The sequence below is a fragment of the Sus scrofa genome, chromosome 13, assembly GCF_054392235.1.
Source record: "Sus scrofa isolate SSC_HxYL_T2T_F1_AM1 chromosome 13, Sscrofa_HxYL_maternal_Yorkshire_Landrace_v2.0, whole genome shotgun sequence".
In the NCBI taxonomy this organism is placed as follows: Eukaryota; Metazoa; Chordata; class Mammalia; order Artiodactyla; family Suidae; genus Sus; species Sus scrofa.
Window position 1 is genome coordinate 73,443,788 of NC_139395.1, and position 24,956 is coordinate 73,468,743.

At 39.4% G+C, this 24,956-nt stretch overlaps 1 protein-coding gene across 38 annotated transcripts in view; it reads left to right on the forward strand.

Moving 5' to 3' along the window:
• CNTN4 (contactin 4) overlaps positions 1-24,956 on the forward strand; it is a 1,001,048-nt gene that overhangs the window by 28,397 nt on the left and 947,695 nt on the right. For 8 of the 38 annotated variants that reach the window (XM_084989167.1, XM_084989186.1, XM_084989204.1 and 5 more), the window contains exon 2: positions 16,546-16,681. The exons of the other annotated variants lie outside the window; for them this stretch is intronic. The gene's annotated coding sequence lies outside the window, so the exon portion shown is untranslated. The remainder of the gene's footprint in view (positions 1-16,545; positions 16,682-24,956) is intronic. 38 annotated transcript variants of the gene reach the window in all.

Here is a 24,956-nt window from a genome sequence, read left to right on the forward strand (position 1 = left end):
GTGATGTGTTACTACATGGGAAAACAAAGATAGAGTCTGTTCAGTAGCGATTATGCAGTCAGGGCTTTATCTGCTTGCAGATAATTTGTGGCTTATATTTAATCCTATGGCAGTTTCTTTCTTCACTGTTCCATTTACCTGCTGTTTACATCCCTGAGCCAGTCACTGTGGAGTACTTGGTGAATTCTACTTAAAAAAAAAAAAAAATTGGCTAAAAGAAAACATATATTTCCAAAATGGACATATTGATACTAGCTAATACTTATTAAACACTTATTATGTGACAGATTCAGTATATTTATTTATTTATGCTTTTTATAGCCGCATCTGTGGCATATGGCATATGGAGGTTCCCAGGCTAGGGGTTGAATAGGAGCTGCAGCTGCCAGCTTACACCACAGCCATAGCGGAGCAGCATCTGCAACCTACACTACAGCTCATGGCAATGGTGGATCCTTAACCTGCTGAGCGAGGCCAGGGATCGAACCCACATCCTCATGGATACTAGTTGGTTCATTACTTTTGGGCCACTGGGAATTCTTAAATGTATTTTATTATTTTGTTTTAAAATATCACAAAATTCTTTTTCTTCCTCCTGTGGAACCAATCAAGAGCCCATAGAACATTGTTTGCAAATGCTGATCTAAACCTAGAAAAAATAGCATTGTATGCAGAGACCTACCATGCACCTTGTTTGCTGCTATTTGTAGTGCAAAACAAAAGGACTCTTGGCTTTCTCAGTGGATGTGTGAGAAAGCAGTGGTTTTGCATGGTGTAGGGATGTATAAGGAAAACATTTTAGATGTGCTGTTTTTGCATTCTCTTCTATTTTTAAAACAATCAAATAGTGATTGTATTAAACTTGCTTTCTCACACTTGCAGAGGAGCAGAGTGTGTTTCTGGACTTTGATTTTAATTTGTTATAATGGACCTTATTTTTGCTGGATATGTTTCTACTTACTTAAAAAGAAATACTCTCTGAAAAATTCATGAAAACTGAAAATATGCTGGAGACTTTGGAGAGACGCTCTTCACTCTGTTTATTAAAGTTAGATTTCTTTTTTTAACAAATGGTCTTTTGTATCATCTGCTTGGCCTTTAACTTCATGACCTTGAGCATACTTCCTGGTTTTTTGTAATTCAGTCTCTTCATCTGCCTACCTAACTAGATTGTATAGAAAATGACATCCCACACATCAATGTTTATATGAACAATAGATATGTTCAAACAGATTTATATTGGCGAGTTCATGAGTAAACCTTGTGGTTTAAGCAGATAAACATGGATTCTAAAATGAAGTTTTTTCAAGGCTGGCATGTGTAAATTTTATAGAATATCATTTGTGCTGTGAATTAGAAACCATTTAAAGGAAGGATTTTTCAAAAAAAAAGATGTAAAGAACAGTATTGGACAAGATGATAGAATACTTCATTATCAGATGTGATAAGGCTCTCTATATGTCACTCTGGTTTGAGTTACAGTTTTTATTTTTGTCTTGTAAGGATCTGCACACATTTATCCTCAAATTCCATTTTAATTTTAAAAATAGAGCCTCAGAATCTTTCTTCTACAGTTAGAAACTTAACCCTAGAGAAATGATGCTGCAGGGTTTGGTCTGTTTTTCTGGAGTGTGGGACCATTGAGAGCCATATCTGACAGTATAAGCAAAAGCAGCAGTTGTAGGTTGGGATTATCATTCAGACTTCTGATTTATGAAATTTAGTATGAGTAAGAGGATGCAGTATGAACAGCAAGCCTGTGAGAAACCTACAAGTGTGGAACCAATGGTATTTAATTCAGGTAATAAAATATAATTCTTAAACACACACCAAATTAAAAAGCCAGAAGATGCAGTTCTAATTACATGCCTTAACTAGAAGTACAATATTTGTAGAGTAGCTTATCCAATTATATGTAAATTTGTTCCTTTGGTACAATTTGCCTATATCCACAGAATTAGTTTGGTATAAAATGTGTGTTTGTTATTGAAATTGGCTCTAGTATAATTTATGGGTTTTGATCAATAGTTGTACCTTTATAAGATCACCCACAGTTCTTCTTACATTGAGATCACCCACTGTTCTCAATGTGTGTGGATTTTAGTGTACAGTTCTTGAATGAATAATGACTTATAGGTCTACAGTCTCATATCTGAAACCCTTGGGACCAAAGGTGTTTTGGAATTTTACATTTTGCAAAGGTGATAAGCTGTATGCCGCTAGACATTCCAGTAGGTTCACAGGCAGCGCCTAAACACACTGACCTTTCCAAAGTGAGGCAGAAGAATAGTCACTTCCATGGAGAAAAAAAAATCACAGGGAGTTCCATTTAAGCTCCAGTCAGGTTTTGCTGACAATGGGTTTGGTTTTCAGAGCTTTTTGAATATTAGAATTACAGATAAGGGATTATGGACCTGTAATATTAAGCATAATTCCTACCTGTTGTTGACCTTACTGTGAACCAGACACTGTGCTTTACTTGTACTGTTTCCTTTAAACATTGCAGCTGTTTGAAGAAGGTAATATTATTTGTTTTGATTTAAAAATGAGGGAAAGCTTCAAAGAAGCTGTCATTTGCCTAAGTGTGGATATACCTAATAAGGGACAGAATCATATTTAAATTAAGTTGAGTTAGGCCCTAAGGCTGATGCTTATAACCTTTACAGTATGCTTTCTTTCCCAACTACTTAACATGTGAAGAGTATCTGACCTGCAGGCTGTAGACTCTGGCTTAGATCAGCACAGAGGTCAGCTATAGGAAAGGAATCAGGTGGCCAGAGTACCAGGACCAGGGGTAATGGGGAAAGGGGGTGGGTCTTCTTTGTAAACTATTTGGCCTTCTCTTTAGGGGGTTGACACTAGAATAAATAAGCTTCAAACATTGTAGGCCTTTTGCCCATTGCTTAAGATTCAGATCCCAGATAGAGTTAAAGAATATTTGAATACATGCTGCCCTTTGCTAGGTTGGAGCAGGGTATGCTGCATCCAGTGTGGATAGAACAGTGTTCCTAAGGAAAGATCACTGGCTGTTGGCAAAAGAAAGTATGATTAATGTGAGATAGCAGACTGCCTTGAAAATGTCCACTGTATGGATGATGAATTAATTGCAAGTGAAATTAACATTTGGATGAAAATCGTATTTACCTTTTTAAGTGTAATCCATTTTGATTTTGAACACTTAAAATCTGAACACTTGGACTCCTGTCCCAGTGTGGACAGTTTCTACGTCTTGGACTCCTGTCCCAGTGTGGACAGTTTCTAGGTCTTGGATCTCAGACCTAGAATCAGAGAGTCTGATTCTTTTTTTTTTTTTTTTTTTTTTGATTTCCCCAATAGATTATTTTTTCCCCCTATTGTACAGCATGGTGACACAGTTACACATAATGTACACATTCTTTTTTCTCATATTATCATGCTCCATCATAAGTGACTAGACATAGTTCCCAGTGCTACACAGCAAGATCTCATTGTAATCCATTCCAAAGGCAATAGTCTGCATCTTTTAACCCCAAGCTCCCCATCCATCCCACTCCCTCTCCCTCCACCTTGGCAACCACAAGTCTATTCTCCAAGACCATGATTTTCTTTTCTGTAGAAAGGTTCATTTGTGCCGCGTATTAAGTCAGAAAGAAAGTCTGCTTCTTTTTTGTTGTTGTTGTTGTTGTTGTTGTCTTTTTTTTTGGCATTTCTTGGGCCACTCCCACGGCATGTGGAGGTTCCCAGGCTAGGGGTCTAATTGGAGCTGTAGCCACCAGCCTATGCCAGAGGCACAGCAACGCAGGATCCGAGCCGCGTCTGCAACCTATACCACAGCTCACGGCAACGCCGGATCGTTAACCCACTGAGCAAGGGCAGGGATCGAACCCGCAACCTCATGGTTCCTAGTTGGATTCGTTAACCACTGAGCCACGATGGGAACTCCAGAGTCTGCTTCTTAATTGTAATCTGAGAGAAACAGTACACCCCCACCCTCTGCTCCAGCAGGCTTTGTGGTAGCTGAGATGACCCTTAGAGCCTTTACAAGTTCCTCCACTGTGTGGTCCTCTCCCACACTGCACCTGGGATGGCCCTGTGCAGTCAATGGATGTGGGGGGTGGGGGAGAATGCAGCAGGACTTCTGTGACTAAGTCACTCTGGGGGAAGCCACGGCTGTGTTAGAGTCTGATGGATATATTAAGAGGAAGCCCATGCTAGCCACGTGGAGAGAGTGACTTCTGGCCAGCCAGCTGCCGTTCCAGCCTTCTTGGCCAGTGTACAAGGCATGTGAATTATCTTGGATACCCTCACCCAGCCAAGCCATCAGATAATTTTAGTTTTAAGTGTCATCTGGCTACAGTTGCTTGAGAGACCTCAAGAGATAGTTGCCCACCTGAGCCCTTTCACAGAAACCTGAGAAATAATAACCCCTGGCAGTAAGTCTTGAACGTTTTGGGTGGTGTGTTCTGCAGCAGGGGATAGGCAAAACAGGTTTGTGGTGAAGGGAGATAATGTGTTAAATTCCTCAAATGAAGGTGAGCAGCTGTTTTATTATAATTGTTTTGACAACCTCAAAACCAAGGTCTTTCTGTGGAATATCCTCAGAGGTTTTATTATAATTTGGTATTGTGATGAGGATAGTGATCATTCTGGATTCCCCGGGAAGGGATAGAGAGGATTTGTGATTGGCTGGCAGCCAAGATCGTCATCCTTTTTTCTTACTGCAGGAGTTTTAAAAAGTCTTCCTTTTTTCAGTCATATTTACTTTTTTCCATAATGAATGAGGTTTTTCTTTAATAACAGACCTTTGTCGTTATGACAGTAACCATGCTTAGAAGACTTGATGGATTCTCATTCTGGATGACAGCACATATTTCTCTGGTTTTTATAGACTCTTTGTCTGGAAACTGTAAGGAGAATAAGATGCGGTGGATTTTGAAAAAGTGGCAGTAAGAGTCCAAGAACATTTGGATGGGCAGCTGCTCAACAATTGGGAAAGGCTGCCCGAGTGACGGTCTAAGAGAAATTGGTTCATTGGTGGCGTTACAAGCAAATAGATAAGGAAACAAAGAAAGAAGAAAGAGGTAGGAGGGATGCAGAGAGGAGGTAGTGAAGACTTTGACATTGGAGCACCACAGCAATCTGCAGTGGGTTGCATGGGAGGGGGTGGGGAAGAAGGAAGCAACAAAGGGTTGGTTGAGACATCCTCACCTAATGGCTTCACTCCCTCCTATCAGTAATTCATTCTAGCTTTCCTTAGTTCATTTTCTCTCTAGAGAAGGGAAATGATGGCATGGATTATCTTCTTTATATCATAGTGCTTTTCTGAATCAAAGGACATTTTCTCTGAAGTCAGTTTTCCCCTGTAATTCTTCAGATTTCTTAAGTGTCATTGTCTCATCAAATTTAGAGTCACTGCATTTTGTGATTGTCACTAGCAGAGCGGACTCGAAGATAATGGTGTTGTGCAAAGACTAGTAAAGAACAGATTACATCTTCCAATGTTGATCTGTTCTTAAAAGTGAATTAACTCAACGTTTCTCCATATCTTTTGAAAAAGCCTCTGATTTCTTTAGTTTTCCTGGCTGTACATAGATTTTACAAGGAAAACTTAAAAGTTAGGTTATCCGTAATATTTACTGATTTTCTGTATTGTTAAAATGGACACATGAAAGCCCCTGAGAATGAGAAACTTATATTCTAATTTGGCAAAGTAAATATATGTGGACCGCAGCTTGAATTGTTGTTAGAGAATTCAAGGAAATTACTTGTGTGTCTGAGTTCATGAATTATTCAATTTGGGGTTACGTTCCTTTTCAGATTTATCACTGGGTAGGTCCTTAAACAGTCTTTTGATTTATTAAAAGTCACTTTCCAGAATTAGATTTAAAGCCTATTGTTTTCTCATGATTTTACTATGAAAATTGAGTATGTGTCTTATAAAGCCTGTATTTCTTTTCTATGACTTTGCCTATTCCTCTCCTGTGAAAGATAATCCTTTTAGAACTAATGGAGTTAAAAAACATTTGACCTCATCTGAAGAACTGGCCCATAGCAATAAAAAGACATTTCATGATCTTTCTTCAGTTACTGGAAAAACCATTGAGTTGGGGGATGCCCATTCTGACTTGCATTGCTCTGTCTGGAGGGGTTTTTTGTTCCCTTGATGGTCTTGGCTGTCTCAAACCTTACTGATTTTAGGGAAATTGTGCTTCTACTGAGGCTGTGCACTCAGAATCACCTAAGAAACTTTTTACAGAGTCCCTGGCCTCACATCAGATTGGTTAAATCAAAATCTCCGGAGCACTGGGTGCATTGAGCAAGCCTCACTGCTGATAGAAATTCATACCCAGCCCAGGTCTGTGAACCACGACTTTACAGACAGGGTGGCAAGTTGGGTGGATGATAAGGTCTTGTCTGAGGCATAGAAAAGCTTTAAGAAAAGAGCATGGAGGCATCCCTAATTCAAGAAACACTTGGGTGTTGTGGACTGATGGTGTAATTGCTGCTGGAAATTTGTGCTAATTCTAGGTCATTTTTGTGCTCCTAGTTGTCCTGATGATGCCTCCAGTTAACCACTTGTGTGGTGATTCTCAGCCAGGAGTAGTTTTATCTCCAGGGGATAGTTTTCAATGTCTGGAGACATTTTGGTTGTCACAATTATGGGGAAGCTCCTGACAACTAATTGGTAGGGGCCAGGGAGACTGCTAAATACACTATAATTCACTGGGGAGCTCCTATATTAGTTAAGTTTATCCAGAGAAACAGAGCCAAAAGGCAATGTCTACATGGATATATAGGCACATATATCTCCATTCCATTCCATCTATCTCTATATAAAGATATTTCTATATGGAAATTGCTAACACAGTCACGAGGATGAGAAGTCCTAAGACTGGCAGTTGGTAAGTTGGACACCTGGGAGAACTGATGGTGTAAGTTCCAGTCAGGGAGTTTTCTCTTCTGCTCAGCCTTTTTGTTGGATTCATATCTTCAGTTAATTGGGTAAGGGCCACTCACTTTAGGGAGGGCAGTCTGCTTTACAGGGTTTCAATTCAGATGCTAATCTCATCCAAAACTCAGAGGTGAAGTAATCAGAATAATAATTGCCCAAATATCTGGAAACACATGGCCTCATCAAGTTGACACATAAAATTACCTGTCACATTCTGCCCACAAGGAAGTGCTCTCTGACCCCAAATGTCACTTGTGACAAGATTGAGAAACTCTAAATCTAGGGAAGTACAGTGAAAGACTTTGTTCTGAAAAGAATGTTCTGGGAGCCAGCATTAAAAAGGGCGTGATAGGCCAGTGTAGACAGCATTGGGCATGGCCTTGGGGACCTCAAGGAAGCCAGATGAGATAAGAAGGAGGGAGAGGGAACATGGGCTGAAGGCCCGGGGAAGGGAGACTATCAGTTCTGTGAACATCAGGAGATTGAAAAGAAGCCTGTTCATTGGAATATTGCTTTTCCTGAAGGTGTTATATACAATGCAAGTACAATATATCTTAAAGTCTGAAAAAGTAGGGCGTATTTAATATCAGACTTAAGATAGTCATTCTCCTCTATTTTCTAAGACCTGATCATAGTTCGTAAGCCTTGAAAACTGGAAACACAAGACAAGACATCAGTGAACCGTAGAGAATTTGATGGCCTTTGGTATTCTGAGACTATTGTCACCATGAGGAAGCATTAGGAAGAGTAATCAGTGTGGGTTTTTTGTGTGTGTGCCTCTACAGCACTACTAATGGGACAGTAGTAAAGTCAGCCTTTTGTTTGAGGATGTGGGGCTGGTCAGTGCAATTGAAGGAGTAGTATGGGAATCATGTAATTTAAAATGCACTGTTTATGAGTTGCCATTGTGGCTCAGCAGTAATGAACCTGTCTAGTATCCATTAGGATGTGGGTTCAGTCACTGGCCTTGCTCAGTGGGTTAAGGATCTGGCATTGTGGTGAGCTTCAGCATAAGTTACAGACACATCTCAGATCTGGTGTTGCTGTGGCTGTGGCATGCGCCTGTAGCTACAGCTCGAATTGGACCCCTTGCCTGGGAACTTCCATATGCTGCAGGTATGGCCCTAAAAAAAAAAAGAAAGAAAGAAAAAAGAAACACACTGTTTATTGTTCTCATATGTCTAATTCCCTGATCTGTATCCAGATTTGTTATCAATCCATTCAGAATGAATGGGTTTATTATAAATATCAAAAATGGTTTCTGGGGTCTTGGAACCTATGTCTACTTGAAGAGAAGAGGCTAGGGCTGTGAAGTAGCAGTAACCTATCCGAGTTCATATTCCATCCCCCCTCTGGTAAGTATTTCCTAATTTTATCATGAGGATCCCCTTTCTTAGGTCTGGCCTCTTTGGTCTGAGAGGTGTTGACTTCACCCTTGGCTCTGTGGCTGAGTTTGTGGTATAGGCCTAGGGTCTCATTCAAGTATGGACCCATGACCTCAGGTGATCCACTCAGGTATACAGATGCTAATTCTTTTTTTTTTTTTTTTATTTTCCCACTGTACAGCAAGGGGGTCAGGTTATCCTTACATGTATACATTACAATTACATTTTTCCCCCACCCTTTCTTCTGTTGCAACATGAGTATCTAGACATAGTTCTCAATGCTATTCAGCAGGATCTCCTTGTAAATCTATTCTAAGTTGTGTCTGATAAGCCCAAGCTCCCGATCCCTCCCACTCCCTCCCCCTCCCATCAGGCAGCCACAAGTCTCTTCTCCAAGTCCATGATTTTCTTTTCTGAGGAGATGTTCATTTGTGCTGGATATTAGATTCCAGTTATAAGTGATACCATATGGTATTTGTCTTTGTCTTTCTGGCTCATTTCACTCAGGATGAGATTCTCTAGTTCCATCCATGTTGCTGCAAATGGCATTATGTCATTCTTTTTTTATGGCTGAGTAGTATTCCATTGTGTATATATACCACCTCTTCCGAATCCAATCATCTGTCGATGGACATTTGGGTTGTTTCCATGTCCTGGCTATTGTGAATAGGGCTGCATTGAACATGCGGGTGCACGTGTCTCTTTTAAGTAGAGTTTTGTCCGGATAGATGCCCAAGAGTGGGATTGCGGGGTCATATGGAAGTTCTATGTATAGATTTCTAAGGTCAGATGCTAATTCTAAGACTCTTTTCTTCCTTTACTTTCTGTATTTGGAGGTCTGAGGATATCATGCCATGTTCTTGGCTGTCACCTTGCCCTGCTGATGGGAGGCATGGCTGTAAATATATTCAATATAAAGGAGAACAGAGCTGAGAGACATGATACCATGTGTTCCCCTGGATGAAGCTTTATCTGAAGCCAGTATAGTTCCAGAATTCAGTTATGTAAACCATTCACTTTCCATTCTGATAGCACCAGATTTGTTTTTGTTTTTTTTCTTTTTGGCCACACTTGTACCATATGGAAGTTCCTGGGCCAGGGGGCTGCGACCTTTGCCATAGTTTCTGCAATGCTGTATCCTTAACCCACTGCATCACAGTGGAAACTCCTGATTGTGAAGTTGTTCTTATGCAACAGCATGGAGTGAGTGAAGGTAGAAATGCATGGATTATGTTGTATTTTCACTCACCGACAACTGAGAAAATTCCCAAAAAGTGCACTGAATTATTAGGAGAAATTGTTAATACCAGTGTTGTACCCAAGTAATAGCTTTGAATGGATTAGTCTTTCATATTCCATTACTTAGAGTTTTTGAACATATTCATAATATGCTTCCATTTTTGTATGCTTGTGTTTTGATGAGTTTAATAAAATGCACAGGCTCTCTATGTTAATGTTTTATGTAAAGCATTTCTTATACTTAAGAGAGTTTTATTAGAGAAGTGATGAGACAGTGATTTGTGAGAGTATAATTTTTAGAAAATGAAAGGATAACATGGCTTCCTTGGTTTTAAAAAAATAAAGAAATCCTATAATGTTCCAAATGTGTTAACAGGGACAATACACTTTATGGTATGTATAATTACAGACACCATTCAACAGCATTGACTGTGTTTGCTTTTTTATCAGTGTCCTCTAAGAAATAGTTGATTGTGAAGTCCTGTTCTTATGCAACAGCATGGAGTGAGTGAAGATAGAAATACTTGGATTATCAGTTTGAAGGACTAGTTGCAAGTCATCCTGATTCATATGATTGCTGAAATGCAAAAAAAAAAAAAAAAGTTCTTAAATAGGACATCTGTGACATAACAAATTAGAATCTGGAAGAGGAAAAATATTTTCACAGTGTCTAAAGCCATTGAATCAAAATAATCGTGTAGATCATACTTGAGTTCAGATATAACCTAGATAAATTCTCTAGCCGTGGCACCCATCTGTCAAAAAATAAAACTCTGGCTCTCACTTAAAATGGCTCTTTTAGACTAAGGTCATCTAGCTGTATCTAAAATGGACATGAAATGTCAATTTCATATGTTATAGTGGCACATTTCATATTGCTCTACTTAAGGTTATGTCAGCCTTACCCATAAAAAGCAGGTGATTTAGGTTTTACTCTAAATGAACTAAGCAGAGGTATCAGCCAAGGGATTTCTTCGCCACTACAGACAAAGGGAGTGTGTGGAGGGTGGCCGTAGGAACTACTTCTCCAGTGGCTTAGCTCTGCAATTTTGAGGTATTTCACCTCAAGATGTTTTCTCTGTATTTTTCCACATTTTCCTTCCCTGTATGTAATAACTTGGGGTGGGGAAAGAAATCTTTGGAAAGATGCTTGACTCAAAATGAGTTTTGTTCCCTGCAAGCGATTCACTTGCTTAAGTTCTATTTGTATGTTATTTCCTGTAACTATCACATTGGGAGGTTTATGAATCTTCTGTGGAAAGAAGATTGTGTTTGGGGAGCTATGCACATCATGGCTTTATTCACAACCGACAGAAATGAACTGCAGATAATATGAGCAGGAAGAAATGAAATTTTTAACAATACTGTAGCCAGCAGGAAGGTTGGAGAGTCAGTCTTAGAGGATGGCAAGATCCAAGGAGACCAGGCAGGTGTCCCCACTGCTACAGCCTCCCAGGGTGTCAGTATCATCATCCCCATCCCATTCCCTGCTGCTGCTCAGCCCTACTGCTGGTGTACTGCACCCTGGGTGTTCTTGCCTGTAGCACTGCCTCTGCTCCCCGGAGGCAGAACGCTGCTGTAGCTCCTTAACTAGCCCTTCTCTGAGCCCTTTTACAGTTCAGGGAGCAGTGTATCTCCTTGGCTGAGCGTGTGTCAGGCATTTATTTTCAAACTGCATGTCTGCTGTTTGGTGTTCTCTCATGGGAATATGATTGCCTCCCAACATGCCTTTTTATGGTGGGGACTTCAGTGAAGAGGAAGAGGCTTCAGACGCTTGGCAGCCAGAGAATTGTCATGCATAGAGTTTTATGGGAGAGGAGAGGAGAAGTGTATTCTGAAAAGCAGGAGATAGAGATTTGGATTCTGCATCTTTTTTCCTCTAATGGATGAAGATGTGGCCTTCCAGGTGCTAGATTTGTTAACAGGAAAACCACTGTTTGCAAATATTTACTTAAATAGAAGAACATAGATCCAAGGTTCCCAAACTTTCTTAGTGTTTGGTGCCCTTAGTATCTTGGTAGTGCTTTTGTTTGTTTGTTTTGTTTGTCTGTTTGTTTTTTATTTACTGCTTCACCTAAGAGGTATGGAAGTTCCTTGGCCAGGGATCGAATTGGAGCTGTAGCTACAACCTACGCCACAGCCGTAGCAACAATGGATCTGAGCCACATTTGTGATATATGCTGTAGCCTGCAGCAAATTGGATCCTTAACCCACTGACCACCAAGGCCAGGGATGGAATGTACATCCTCACAGAGACAAGTCTGGTCCTTAACCCACTGAGTCACAATGGAAATTCTTCAGTAGTGTTTTCATAGCATCTCAGACCAACAAAAATGCTTGATAGTTTCCTTTATTAAGTAGTTAGGTTGAAACAAATTAAGAAGTATTTGTATTCTAATGTAATTTGAAAAAAAAATTCTGTTTAAAAAATATCTGTTGAAAGAAAAATGTTTTTATTCCAGTCCTAACCATAACTGTTTATGAATATGCCTCCATGGTGGGCACCAAATGACTTCTCAAGTATCGGAATTAGATTGCACGTGGATTTTCGTGCAACACATTTTGTGACAGCAGTGATATGAATCCAACTTTGCAAAGATAGGACGTCGTCAAGAGGAATGTTGAAACCGTGACCTACCTCGAACTACCTTGACAATTTAATGCAAATTGGAAACCATGGAAGTAAATTATCAGTGAAGAGGTTCTAATGGGATAATGGAAATTTGATTTTAAGGGAACATTTTCAAGACAGCATAGTTGCAGGTGTTAAATCAGGGTTGTTGCAGAACCCAAGGCTGAGCAATAGCTTGGTGCAAGTGCACCCTTTATCTTGGCATAGTCATTCTGCTTCCATTTGGTGTTTCCTTCTCTAAATCAATTGGGTCCTCATTGCAGATATGTACGATCTTTTTCTTTCAACAGAACAATACAAAACTCACCTAAAAAATGCATCTTTTAAAATATTTATTGACTCAGGAGAAAACATCTTTCTTCTCATATAGAAATTAGGTGCAAAGATGAGTACTTCTGTTGCCCAGATCACAAGTAGGTGTATGTGAAAAACTGGTTTCTCTTTTTTGGTCCTTTGTGCGTGTCAGCACAAACTGGCATATGCCTTAAACTTTGTATTTTGTCTTTTTTTTTTGTCTTTTCTAGGGCCGGATCCGTGGCACATGGAAGTTCCCAGGGTAGGGGTTTAATCATAGCTGTAGCCTCCGGCCTATGCTAGAGCCACAGGAATGCCAGATCCGAACCACATCTGCGACTTACACCACAGCTCACAGCAATGCCGGATCCTCAACCCACTGAGCAAGGCGAGGGATCGAACCCGCAACCTCATGGTTTCTAGTCAGATTTGTTAACCACTGAGCCACAGTGGGAACTCCTAAACTTTGTATTTTGGATTTGGAAAAATACTGGCTTCATTTTCTTTTTTCCTGTGCTGCTTGTTCATCTGATTTCTGCTTATATACACCCAAGTCTGTTATATGTATGTGCTGACTGTTTCATTGAGACAGAGTGCCTTCTGATTTTGTTAAGAATTTCAGCTTTGGAGTTCCCATTGTGGCTTAGCAGGTTAAGAACCTGACGTAGTGTCCTTGAGGATGAGGGTTTGATTCCTGGCGTCACTCAGTTGGTTAAGGATCTGGCATTGCTGAAAGCCGAGGCATAGGTTGCAGATACAGCTGGGATCTAGCGTTGTTGCAGGCAGCTGCAGCTCCCATTTGACCCCTAATCTGGGAACTTCCGTTAAAAAAGAAGAAAAGAAGGAAGGAAGGAGAGAAGGAAGGAAAGAAAGAAAAAATTGCTGCTTCATTCCTTTAAAGTTCCCGAGTTTGATAATCTACCAGCCTGACCAACCTTCAGTGTATACTCTACAAGATAAAGGATTATATAGAGCCTCAGATTAGGAACTATTTATCCCTGTTTTTAGCTGGAATATTAGTAGTTGGGAAAAATTTCCTAAAATGCAGAGCACCTTTGCATTTAAAATTTTTTTTTTTCACTTTAACAGGCAGCTTTCTATGAAGTTGCCATGTGGGGAGATGTGATAGGCAGGATAACGCTCCCATCACAGATGTCTGTGTCCTAATCCATGGGAAGAGGGAGGCAGGAGACTTAGAGTGAGAGAAGGAGCTGGGATAATGGAAACCGTTGGAGTGATTCAGTTGTCATTTTTGGGGATGGAGAGGGCCTGAGCCAGGGAATGACATACTCTCTAGAAAAAGCCAGAAAAGGCAAGAAAATGGATTCTTCTCTGGAATCCCCACAAAAGAACACAGTCTTCCAACATTTGATTTTAGCCCCATGAGATCCATTTGGGACCTCTGACTTCCAGACCTATAACATAATCAATGCATGTTGTTCCAGATCGCTGCCTTTGTTGTGATTGTCCACATCAGACATCAGCAATAGGAAACTCATACAGGCATGAAGTTGAAGAGACCATAGAAAGCTCACCAAGCCTTTTGATATTAACACTGAACTCATACTCTAGAAGAATATGGCTCTCAGAGTCTCAGACTGACAGTTGCACTCTTATCTTCACTGTTCTCAGTTTCACCTCAAGCAGAATTATACCATCTTTGTGTTCAGACAGATGGACTCTTACTATCAAATTCTTTTTACGTGGGGTTCTGGTGATTGCCTCCAAAAAGTGTAAAGCTTTTGGCAGATGCATGCATTTTATGAATCCAGCTTCAATAAAAATAAAGTCTGAAATGCTCTAAATCATCAACTGTTAGTGGCTTAGTCTGGAACCGAGGGTGAGTCTGAAAATCTCAAGCTGTTGGCCATTAGACCGCACAACCAACGGTCAGTACATATTTCTTCATCCTGATACATTTCACGTTCATGTTATGACATTTTAATTGTTTCTGTCAGTGGCGTTTTAACAGTTCACACATAAGTCTGTAGGAAGCTGTTTTGCATTTCCATGGGGCTATATGGACTGGTCATATAGTCAAAAATGGAAGCAAAGGGTATATGGTATGGGTGCTTCCATCTTTTCCCAGTATTTGTGGAATCATCTGTGTCTGCATCTGATCATCACGAATAATGTGTTTTTCATAAAAAAGATTGTAGCATCTCTCCAAACCTTTTCTGACCATTTTAGAACTAGGATCTTTACATGCCTGCCTTTGGGACATTCTTACATTTCCCACTACAGCTTTCTTAAACTTCTCCTCCCTTAGAGTTCAGAAACTGTGCCTTGCAGGAGGCTGAGGAAGACAGTAGGAGGAGGGGAGGGTAAAGGAGGCAGGGAAGCAGCAGCACTTCTCAAATTAGGATTTGACTTCAGGCGTATAATGTAAGCTCTTGAGAGGGAATTGGGGAGCAAGTTTTCTCTTGGCTTCAGGTTTTGTGAATGAGCTACTTCTATTTTTTGCGATTGTTAGGCGGTGAACTGTACTTTACTTCTGCTTTCCTCTGAAAGAACAAAATGAGGGCTCTATAGCCTTAACCTCTTTTCTCTTTAAATAGATTCAAATGTATGTCCTGCTTTGTTCCTTCATCACATAAGCAATCAACGTCACTCAGAGCCTGATGCTCACTCCTTGGGGATGGGTTGCTGTACTGCAGGAGAGCCAGGGACTTTCTGGCCATCTCTTGATTTGTGGTATATCTTCACTTTTTCATTTTATAGACTGGAGGTGTTTTTTGTTTGTTTCTTGTTTTTAAGATTTCTCATTTTCTTTATGACTTTGAATGAACCATGGCAAATTAATCAAATTGTTCTCTTTCGCTATATGTTTTTTTTCTTCCTTAATTTGTGGATTTGGTCACATTTACCTTCGCAAGTGTTGTGGCTGCTAATGAGATCAAACCAAAGATTGCTGATTCTGATTTTGCACCCTTTATATGCCTTAGGTGTATTAGGTTCAATAACATTGTTTGTTTGTTTGTTTAGTCTTTACAGAAACTTTCTGGAATATGTGAAAATATTCCAACTTTAGAGACAAAGAATCTGAAGTTCAGAGAATAACCAGCAGAATATTGTTTTGAGCCAAGATCATCAAAATCTAAATTTTTTTTCCTATTATATCACTCTGCCAATGGTATTAATAACTAGCATTTGTTAAATGCATGCTCTGTGCTTAGCCATTGCTCCAGGCCTTTTATTTGCACTCACTCATCTAATCCACAAACCTATGAGTTATTATTATCTCTGATTTATATGATGGGAAAGTGAGTTTATGGTTAAGAGATGACCCGAGGTTCTGTTGTTAGTTAAGTGCAGAATCAGAAACCAAATTGATGTGCTGTGTCCTCCAGTGTCTGAGCTCTTATGTTGCAATGAGCCATCCAAGGTGAAGGTGCCAATTAAAGGCAACCGTGACTAATTTGAATGGGCAATACAAGCTGATTTATAACATAATATTTTGGCTACTGTTTAGGCCTTCTGAGGACTATGTACTTGACTCATAGCAGCAAATGGTGTAGGGCAGAAATAGGATTTCTGAACCCCCCTCCTGGTTTTTTTTTGAGTTATAGCCATGGGCAGGGCTGAGAAGACAAATTAAAATTGTATGTGAGCAGAGCCTTTTTCATTGTTTTGACCACAGCCCACATGCAAGACCCTGGGATTCTTCTAGATACAGAAGTTTCTAGTCTCCAGCCTGAAAATGATTCTTTGGCTACTAGGTCTATAAAAGACCTTTAGTTTCCTTTTACCTGAAAAATTTCTTATGGACAGTTCCATGACAATTCACTTAAACTGATGGCATCCCTGTTTGTGTCTTCTTAAAGGTTTTTTAAGGGTTTTGGAAGGGAGAGTCACGCACTTGCCTAAGGATTGTTCCCACTGTAGAAAGTGGGTCAGCCTTGGCCAGGCATGCAGATCAAGGAGTTCAGGGCAAGGAGGAACAGGGTGGTTTTGAGGGGTACATTTGGAAACTGCCTATTTATCATAGTTGACTCAACTCTGCCACCGTGAGACATGGATTGTTGAGGATCTGGGTTGTATTATATTCATCCTTCTGGTTCCAGGTCCCCACGTAAATACTAATCGTTAAACCTGGAACTGAGGACCTGAAGACCTCAAGAGGTGCCTGGCTGGTGCCGTATCCTCTTGCTGAGAATGAAGAATCTTCCCAGGATTTCCATGGAGAAATTTCTCAACATGGTAGTCACCCCGTTTGTACCAGATTAATTTTCCTTATATAAATATTAATATATATTCAAGGAAGATAAGCTTTTGCACCATGTCACGTATCTTTTTGTACTCTGGGGAAAGCACTGCCAAGTAAAACCATTTGGGAGAAGGAGGACTCTCCTGAGAGTCGATGGGCAGGTGGAGGCTACCTCTGGTGCTTGGCTTATTTTTCATAATTTTCTCCCTAAAGAGTGTAGTTTTCAACCTCACATTTCCTTTGCTCATTTGGAAAAATAGTTTGTGACCCAAAACTAAAATCCGTGTTCCCTAGCCATTTCATCAAATTACGTCTTTTGGCATTTTGTTCCTCCCCACCCCCACACCCCGGAAATAAACCACTGTTAAGTGATTCTTTATAACGCAGTGTGCACATTGATCACGCTGCAGTGGTCCAAAACCATTTAGGGAGTTTTAATGTACAGTTGGTCGTGTTGCTGGGCTAGCAACTTTGGACTTGTCACATTATGTCTTTTTCCACCTCCTTTACTGCCATTAATCCTCCAGGATGGAGACTGAAAGCTTTGCTATTTACAGGCTTGGAACTTATCACATTAAATACCATAGTGTGGCTTGGTGAGATTAAGCTTTTCATTTTTCCAAATTACCAATGAGAAGAGTGATAGGAAAGGGTTGACAAATTGGGGAAAAGTTGGGAATATGGATAAAATATCCTTAAAACTTTAGTTTCTGTGATTCATTTGCCTCAAGGTCAGTTTAATTGGTATGAAATTTTTGGAAAGCTACAATCGGCTTTTTGCATAAATTAATCATGCTGACCATTAAACATGAAATGCAATTTCAGTTACATTTGTTGAACATTTTCTAAGTGTTGGCATTCTTGCCCTGCACTTTACATATGGTTTCTCCTTGTGCACCTTACAAGCCTGTGTGGTAAATGGTATCGTTCTCACTTTTTTTTTTTTTTTTTTTTTTTTTTTGTCTTTTTGCCTTTTCTAGGGCCACTTCCCGCGGCATATAGAGGTTCCCAGGCTAGGGGTCTAATCAGAGATGTAGCTGCCAGCCTATGCCAGAGCCACAGCAATGCCGGATCCTTAACCCACTGAGCAAGGGCAGGGATCGAACCCGGAGGATTCGTTAACCACTGCGCCACGACGGGAACTCCTCGTTCTCACTTTTAATGCAAGGATATTTGGGGATTAGAAAGCTTAAGTAATTTGACTAAGGTTTTACAGCCTAGTATGGTGGTCTGGGATATAAACCTGGGATGTTTTTGTTAACACACTAGAATAATTTTGTTATTTAAAAAGGAAGTCTTGGTATTAATTTTTTTTCCCAGCACTTTTGAAAGTTGATCATTAAACATGTCAAGAAAGTAGTTATGTAATATAAATGTAGAAATCATCTGGAAAATAGGCAAACTGGCTACATTATTTATTTGTGATGTTTATTTTATTTCAAAACTAAATAGTAACTTTTATTTACATTTGAGGGGTGTCTAGGAATCCAGGACTTTACTGTATATTAGTATCAATCATTATTTACTGTGATTTGGGGGAATAATTTAATAGTAGTAGTTTATATGCAAAACTTAGAGCAGGTACTATTAGAATTTTAAACATTTAGTTATTCCCCAGAGTAAGCTGAATAATAGCTATCTGTGTTTTGAGCATTAGTAAGTTCAGTAGCTTTCAAACCTGTTTATTTATGCCCCTAAATAAATGCTATCCCTTTAAATACACCCATACAAATATATATATGAAATTAATATTTTATAAAATACTAGATACCCTTATTAAGATAAGTGCTTACTGGTATTTTGTATTTTATCCCATTTCAAACTGTATGCTGGTCCTGACCGACGGTATCAATTTCATAATTCCCTCATGGTCATAAGCTGCAGTGTGTGGTTTGTTCAAGCATAGTGTGGATAAAAAGTGAGATTTTTTTTTCTTAGTCAGATAACCCTGGTTTCATCCTTACTTAATATATAGGAGTTATGTATCACCTAACTAGTAAATGGTAATGACAACTACTTCCCCACGAGGTGGTGAAGCCAGGTCCTTGGTATATATTTATTTTAGTAAATGTCCATTTCTTTTGTCTTTAGAATTCACACTTCGACCTATTTCATAGTATGATAGAAAATGTGTAGTTGTTTGGGCATACCTGTATTCTATTGTATTCATATTAGATTATTTGTGATTTTAACTATGTCTATTCTTCATCTCTAGGGCTTAAAAAAAAAAACTGAAAAACCCAAAACAATGAAAATAAATAACAGCAATAAAACATCTTGCAGTAATTTTCACAGACCCACATTGAGTGTTCCAAGGAACCAGAACAGAATCTAGGGGCTTGTTAACTTTTATGTATCACAAATGGAAGTGACTATGTGCTTTGTTAATTATTTTTTTATGACCACCTTTTGTAACATCTTTTAAGACTGTATTTTTTCCCAGCCTCCATTCTTTAACCTTCACGGCCCATTTTTTGGAGAGGTGCCAGCCAGCAAGATCTTTCTCAATCAAAGCTTTTATCATGTTATTTCCCACCTCAACAGTCTTCACTGGCACCTTAATTGTCTTTCGGATTAGTCACAGGCTCATCAGCCTGATTGGAAGCCTTCTTGATATAGTTCCAGCCACCTTTGGAGCTTTGTTTCCTTTTAGTTGACAGTCTCTTCTGCATGCTAACTACTCTTATCAAACAAGGTGTCCTGTCATTCTCCAGAGATCTCACAATTTCTAGTCTCTGTGCCTTTATTTTCTTCATAGAAGATCCTTCTTCTGATCCATCTCTGGGGAATTCCCGTTGTGGCTCAGGGGTAATGAACCCAGCTAGTATCTATAAGGATGCAGATTTGATCCCTGGCCTTTCTCAGTGGGTTAAGGGTCTGGTGTTGTTGTGACCTGTGGCATAGGTTGTAGATGTGGCTCAGATCTGGCATTGACATGGCTGTGGCATAGACCAGCAGCTGCAGATTTGACCCCTATGCTGTGGGTGTGGTCTTAAAAAGCAAAAAAAACCCAAAAACAAAAAATCAAGAAAAACTCTAAAAAACTCTGCACCTGTTTTCAACTTTCCTATCAGACCTACCAGTTTTATTATGATTCTTTCAATTGACTCCCCCTTCATCTCCATATTAGTTCCTTCACAATTGTTATTTTGAAACTCTTTTCTAGGGTTTGCATTCTTTCTTCCTCTTCTCCCCTCCCTTTCCTTTCTTGTTTAATCTCTATCTATAGATGTGTAGTGGTGTCCATTTTGTTGTTCATAATTTCATCTCCACGTTAGGCAAACATACTTGGAAATAAAATAAACAGGTAAATTCCTAGAAAAAATATAATCTACCAATTCAACATCATTTTCTTTTTAGCTTTAATGAGATAATTGACACGTAGTACTGTATAAGTTTAAGATGTACAATGTGTTGATTATTTACACATGTATTGCAATACAATTGCCACTGTAATGTTAGCTGACACCTCTATCATGTCACTTAATTTCCATTTCATTTGTGGTGCAAACATGTAAGATTATACTATTAACAACTTTCAAATATAAAATACAGTATTATTAACTATAATCACAGTGCTGTATGTTAGATCCCCGGAACTTACTTATCTTTTAACTGGAAGTTTGCACTCCTTGACTAGCATCTCTTCATTTTCCCACCATCTGCTCCCTACCACCATCCCTGGTAACCACCATTCTAGTCTCTGTTTTTCAGATTCCACATATCATAAAGTATTTGTCTTCCTCTGACTTTTTTTCACTGAGCATAATGCCTAGAGTAAAGATTCTTCCTGTCTCAAGGCATATACAGTCTGACTCAAGGTGACATATGGCTGATTGGTGGTGGGATTTTATATTTGCAAAAAAAAAATACTAAATAATACTAAAACAGAGTAGTAAGACTAATTGCAATTTTACAGTTTGGGCTTTAAATATACACTCTTTCTTGGGCTATGAGAGTAGGGTAAAATTATCCATTTTGTATAAATCTTATGAGGCTTGATAAATGCACTTAATAATTATCAGATGATGACAAAATTAAATGAGTCAGTAAATGTTAATGTCTTTCCTTTTATATAACTGTATGCCTTGGGACAGTTTCAGTATGTGGCATATATATTATATTATGATGTGTTAATAATGTGTGTATCAGAGAGAAGCAAAAGTCAAGGACAAATGTAATTTTCTGTGAGATGTACATTTAATACTTTTAAAAATTTAGCTTATTACCTTTGGAAGCCAATTAAACATTACACTTGTTTCCTCTGTTGATTTTTTGTGTGTGTGTCTATTAACTGAATCTATTCATTCTTACTGCTGTCTCCAGTACTGAACTATTGTATATGTTTCTTAATTTTATTGAGTTATATTTTATTGATTCTGCTCTAATATGAGGGATGTGTTTTTATAATTTAGAGCAAACCAGACAGGTTTCACATTGTATTAAGCCTTTAATAAGCAACTATTAGATTGTAATTACATCTTTTCAGGAATGTTCCATCTGCCTTATGGTAGTCTTCAGGTTTGGTCAAGTGTTGGAAAGTATAATGAGGACTGATTATAACTCCTCTAGGACAACTTGTAAAAACCCTTGGACATTCCCTTGTGGTGGAGCAGGTTAAGGATCTAGCCTTTGCACAGCTGTGGCACATGTTGCAACTGTGGTGCAGGTTTGATTCCTGGCCCGGAAACTTCCACATGCCATAGGTATGGCCCCAAATCAATCAAACAAACAAACAAGAACAACAACAAAAAAACACAAGAACAATAGAAGAGTGGTTTTATTTTGCTCTGAGAGGTATTTAACTTGCATTTGGTTGTTTGTGGGCAGAGCTCAGAGCACCTGTGAGGGCAAGTGAAATGGCAGCCTTCAGTCTGTGAAGGCATACATTGAGAGGTGTGTCACTTGACCATTGATTATCAATTTGAGATTAGTGAGTATTTTCAGAGGCCCCACTGGCTCACAATTATTATTATATCTTAAAAGCACCTTCAGGTTTGTGTGCCGAAGCTGGTGACCTTCACAGTTGGAGAGTAAATAACATTTCCCTCTATCCCAAGAAACTGCCTGAAATTCTATAACTCTATTTGATGTGATGAAACAGCCTGATAATGTAGATGCTAACCTAGGTTATGTGAGTTATTTATCTAAATTTATAAAGGCAATTAAGTCATGGTTTTTAAGAATAGTGGAGCTTATATTCATATGAATTGATGCAGTGAATTTTCCATTAATATGAAATTATTTTAGTGCTTAGTGAAATGGCAAGAACCAGCTACCTTGTCTGTTACATAGTCGACTTGTGTATTTTCATTTTGTTGTGCTGTTAACAGAACTAGGAGCCTGACCCAAACTAGTCCCATAGCTAAAAATGATATCCACAAGGTTGTCAGGCAAATCTTTGGGTCTCAGTGCAGACCAAATAAGGAACAGAGTGGAAATAGCTTTTGGTCATTTTTTTTTTTTTTACATTGTAAAATAGGTGGACATACAGGATTAGAATTAAGAAAATAATGATTAGGTTGAGTCACTTATGTCTATAAGCCGGTATCTACAAAGTGCTTGCCACTGTACTCAGCTCCTTGTCAGCACTCCTTAAACTGCCGTTACCTTTTAAGAAGCTTTTACCATAAGGGGTTCACGGCATATGCTCTGAAGCAAAACTCTCTGGATTTAAGCGAAGTAACTTCAGGCAAGTTGCTTAAATTGTCTGTACCTCTGTTTCCTCATCTCTGAAATTGTGAAATTTACTTCACGGGCTGATTGTAATAAAAGTGTTATGTGCATTGAAAACATTGATAACTGTTTTTAATTAAAAATTTTTTTTTTTTTTCAAATGGATGCCCTTGTGGCATACAGAAGTTCCCAGGCCAGGGACTAAATCCGAGCTTTTGCTGTGACCTATACCACAGCTTCAGCAATGCCAGATCCTTTAACCCACTGAGCTGGGCAGGGAATTGAGCCTCCAAAGTGACCAGAGCCACTGTAGTTGGATTCTTAACGCACTGCACCACAGTGGAAACCCCATTGCCAGTGTTTTTAGTAAGTAAGAAAATAATAGTAGAAATCCCACCTGAACATAATTGTTATTTATAATGTATTCTAAAACTAATTAATGTAACTGTACTTCTAGCTTTATTGAAAAATTAGTATATCTTTATTTCCTTTCCTTTTTTGGAAATGTGAAAGTGCAAGTAGTTCCACCTTGTGTAGGACATGTTTTTCTATTTTTTTCCCCCTTGTTGGGGAAATCTATTTCCAAAGGATAGTCTGGTTATTTGTCTGCAGATCCTCCCCTGGGGATTATGTGGCAGCTACTTCAAAGCTGTCTCAGCTTACACTTAATCATTTGAAACATCAAATAACTTGCTTGTTCATTTTATGCTTTTTTTTTTATATTGAGGAAATTAGTTAACCTAAAATGAGCACCAAAGCTGATTTTTCTTGGTTTTTCTCCTCAAGTAGTTCTCAAGCCTGTTTATCTTGGAAATGTTGTGCATGCTCCTACAGCTTTTAAGGATGACTGAACTTGGGAACATACTGTTTAACCACAGAACTCATGTTCTCTCTGTTTAATTTCTTTAAGCTTTCCCTCCCTTCAAGGCAATTGCAATTTTTCTTCTACATGAGGTGGAGAAGATTTGTGTTGCCTCCCCTTTGAGAAGGGACCTTTATCTACTAAGCAAGTGCTTTTTTGAGTTCTTACTGACACACTAGGCACTGTTTGCTGAGATGAGGAGACAGTGATGAGTAAGAGAGACCACAGCCCTGTTCTCAAGGAGCTTTCACTCCCATAGGAGAAGACAGTCAGTAAGCAAACAAGTAAATAGGATATTTTTGACAGTGTGAATGTATGATGAGGTCAGTGAGGCAGGGAAATGGGACAAAGTGGCATGAAGAAGGTGTGTACTAAAGATGAGGTGACTCTGGGGGAGTGATGTGTGGGCTGAGATGAGAGGGAAACTGGGCAGAAATGTTCCAGGGACAAGGAACAGCAGGTGTCTGGGCTCTGAGGTGGTGAGAGTGGGAATAAATGACTGAATGAATTTTTGTAACCTTCTAGGTTCTAGGTGCTATTCATAATGCCTAGGTTATACACCAGTGACCACAATAAATCTTTCTTTCCCCCTATGGCACCAGGGGTTTGGAGGGTGTTCAGAGAGGGTGGTTAATAAGCAAACATAATAAATAAGTTAACTATGTGACCAATTATCTCATCAGTGATATGAAGAAGAGTGTGGAGGTTTAAAGTGTGGGATTGTGTGGGCTACCACTTGAAATACTGAAGTCAAGGTAGGTGTCATAGATAAAGTTATGTTCCAGCAAAACATTGAAGGAACTTAGGTATCCAGGTGAAGAAATTGCCAGGTTAGAACTAGTGAAAATGTGGTAGGTAGCGAGCATAAGGTTTGGCTTGTCCAGAAGCCTTTGAGGCCAGAACAGAGTGAGTGAGACAGGCAAGAGACAAGTTTGGAGAGGTAATAAGTGTTATCATGCAGGGTCTTGTAGACCTTGGTCTTGGTCGGGACTTCATTCTGACTGAATGAAATGAGGTGTCATCTGGAGGGCGTGGGGTAAGTTAAGGGATGTGGACTGGGGCAAGGGAGGGGACTATAAGCAGAGACCTGTTGGAATAATGGAGTGAATCAGGAGACATGCCCTAATGGCTCAAAGAAACGGGAGGTAGAGATGGTAAGACTTTATCAGATGCTGAACATATTTTGAAGGCTTTTGGAAGAGGAGTGTGTGAGAAGAGTTCAGGATGACTCTGAGTGTTTGGTCTTGAACAGATAGAAGATTAAGATAGAAAGACTCCAGCTGGAACAGGCTTGGGCAGAGAGGAGCTTGGGGATGTAAAGAGGAAGATGTCTGTTACACGCTGTGGTTACCATTCCTTGTATCCTCTAGAACACATTGTCCCCATTCCTGATGGGGGATGGCAGTGTGATTGGCTTTGGTTGGTGGGTCATTGCATGTAAAATGAAGCAGGGGAATGAAATGTGCCCCCAAGGGTGATCTCAACCTCTTGTGCTTTTACATCCTTATGAGAAGAGGTTTCTCTACTAGCTGTGGTCTTCTGACCTGGTCCTCCAGTGATTGTCAGTGAGACACTTACCCAGCTACAGGTAGACCAGGGCTGTCTGCTGAGCCCACCTTAGGTCATCAGACCCTCACTGACCTGCAGGTCCAAGAGGATCAATGACTGCTATAATAAGTGACTGAGTTTTGAAGGAATCTGCAGAAGTTTTATGGCAGTAACTCACAAAT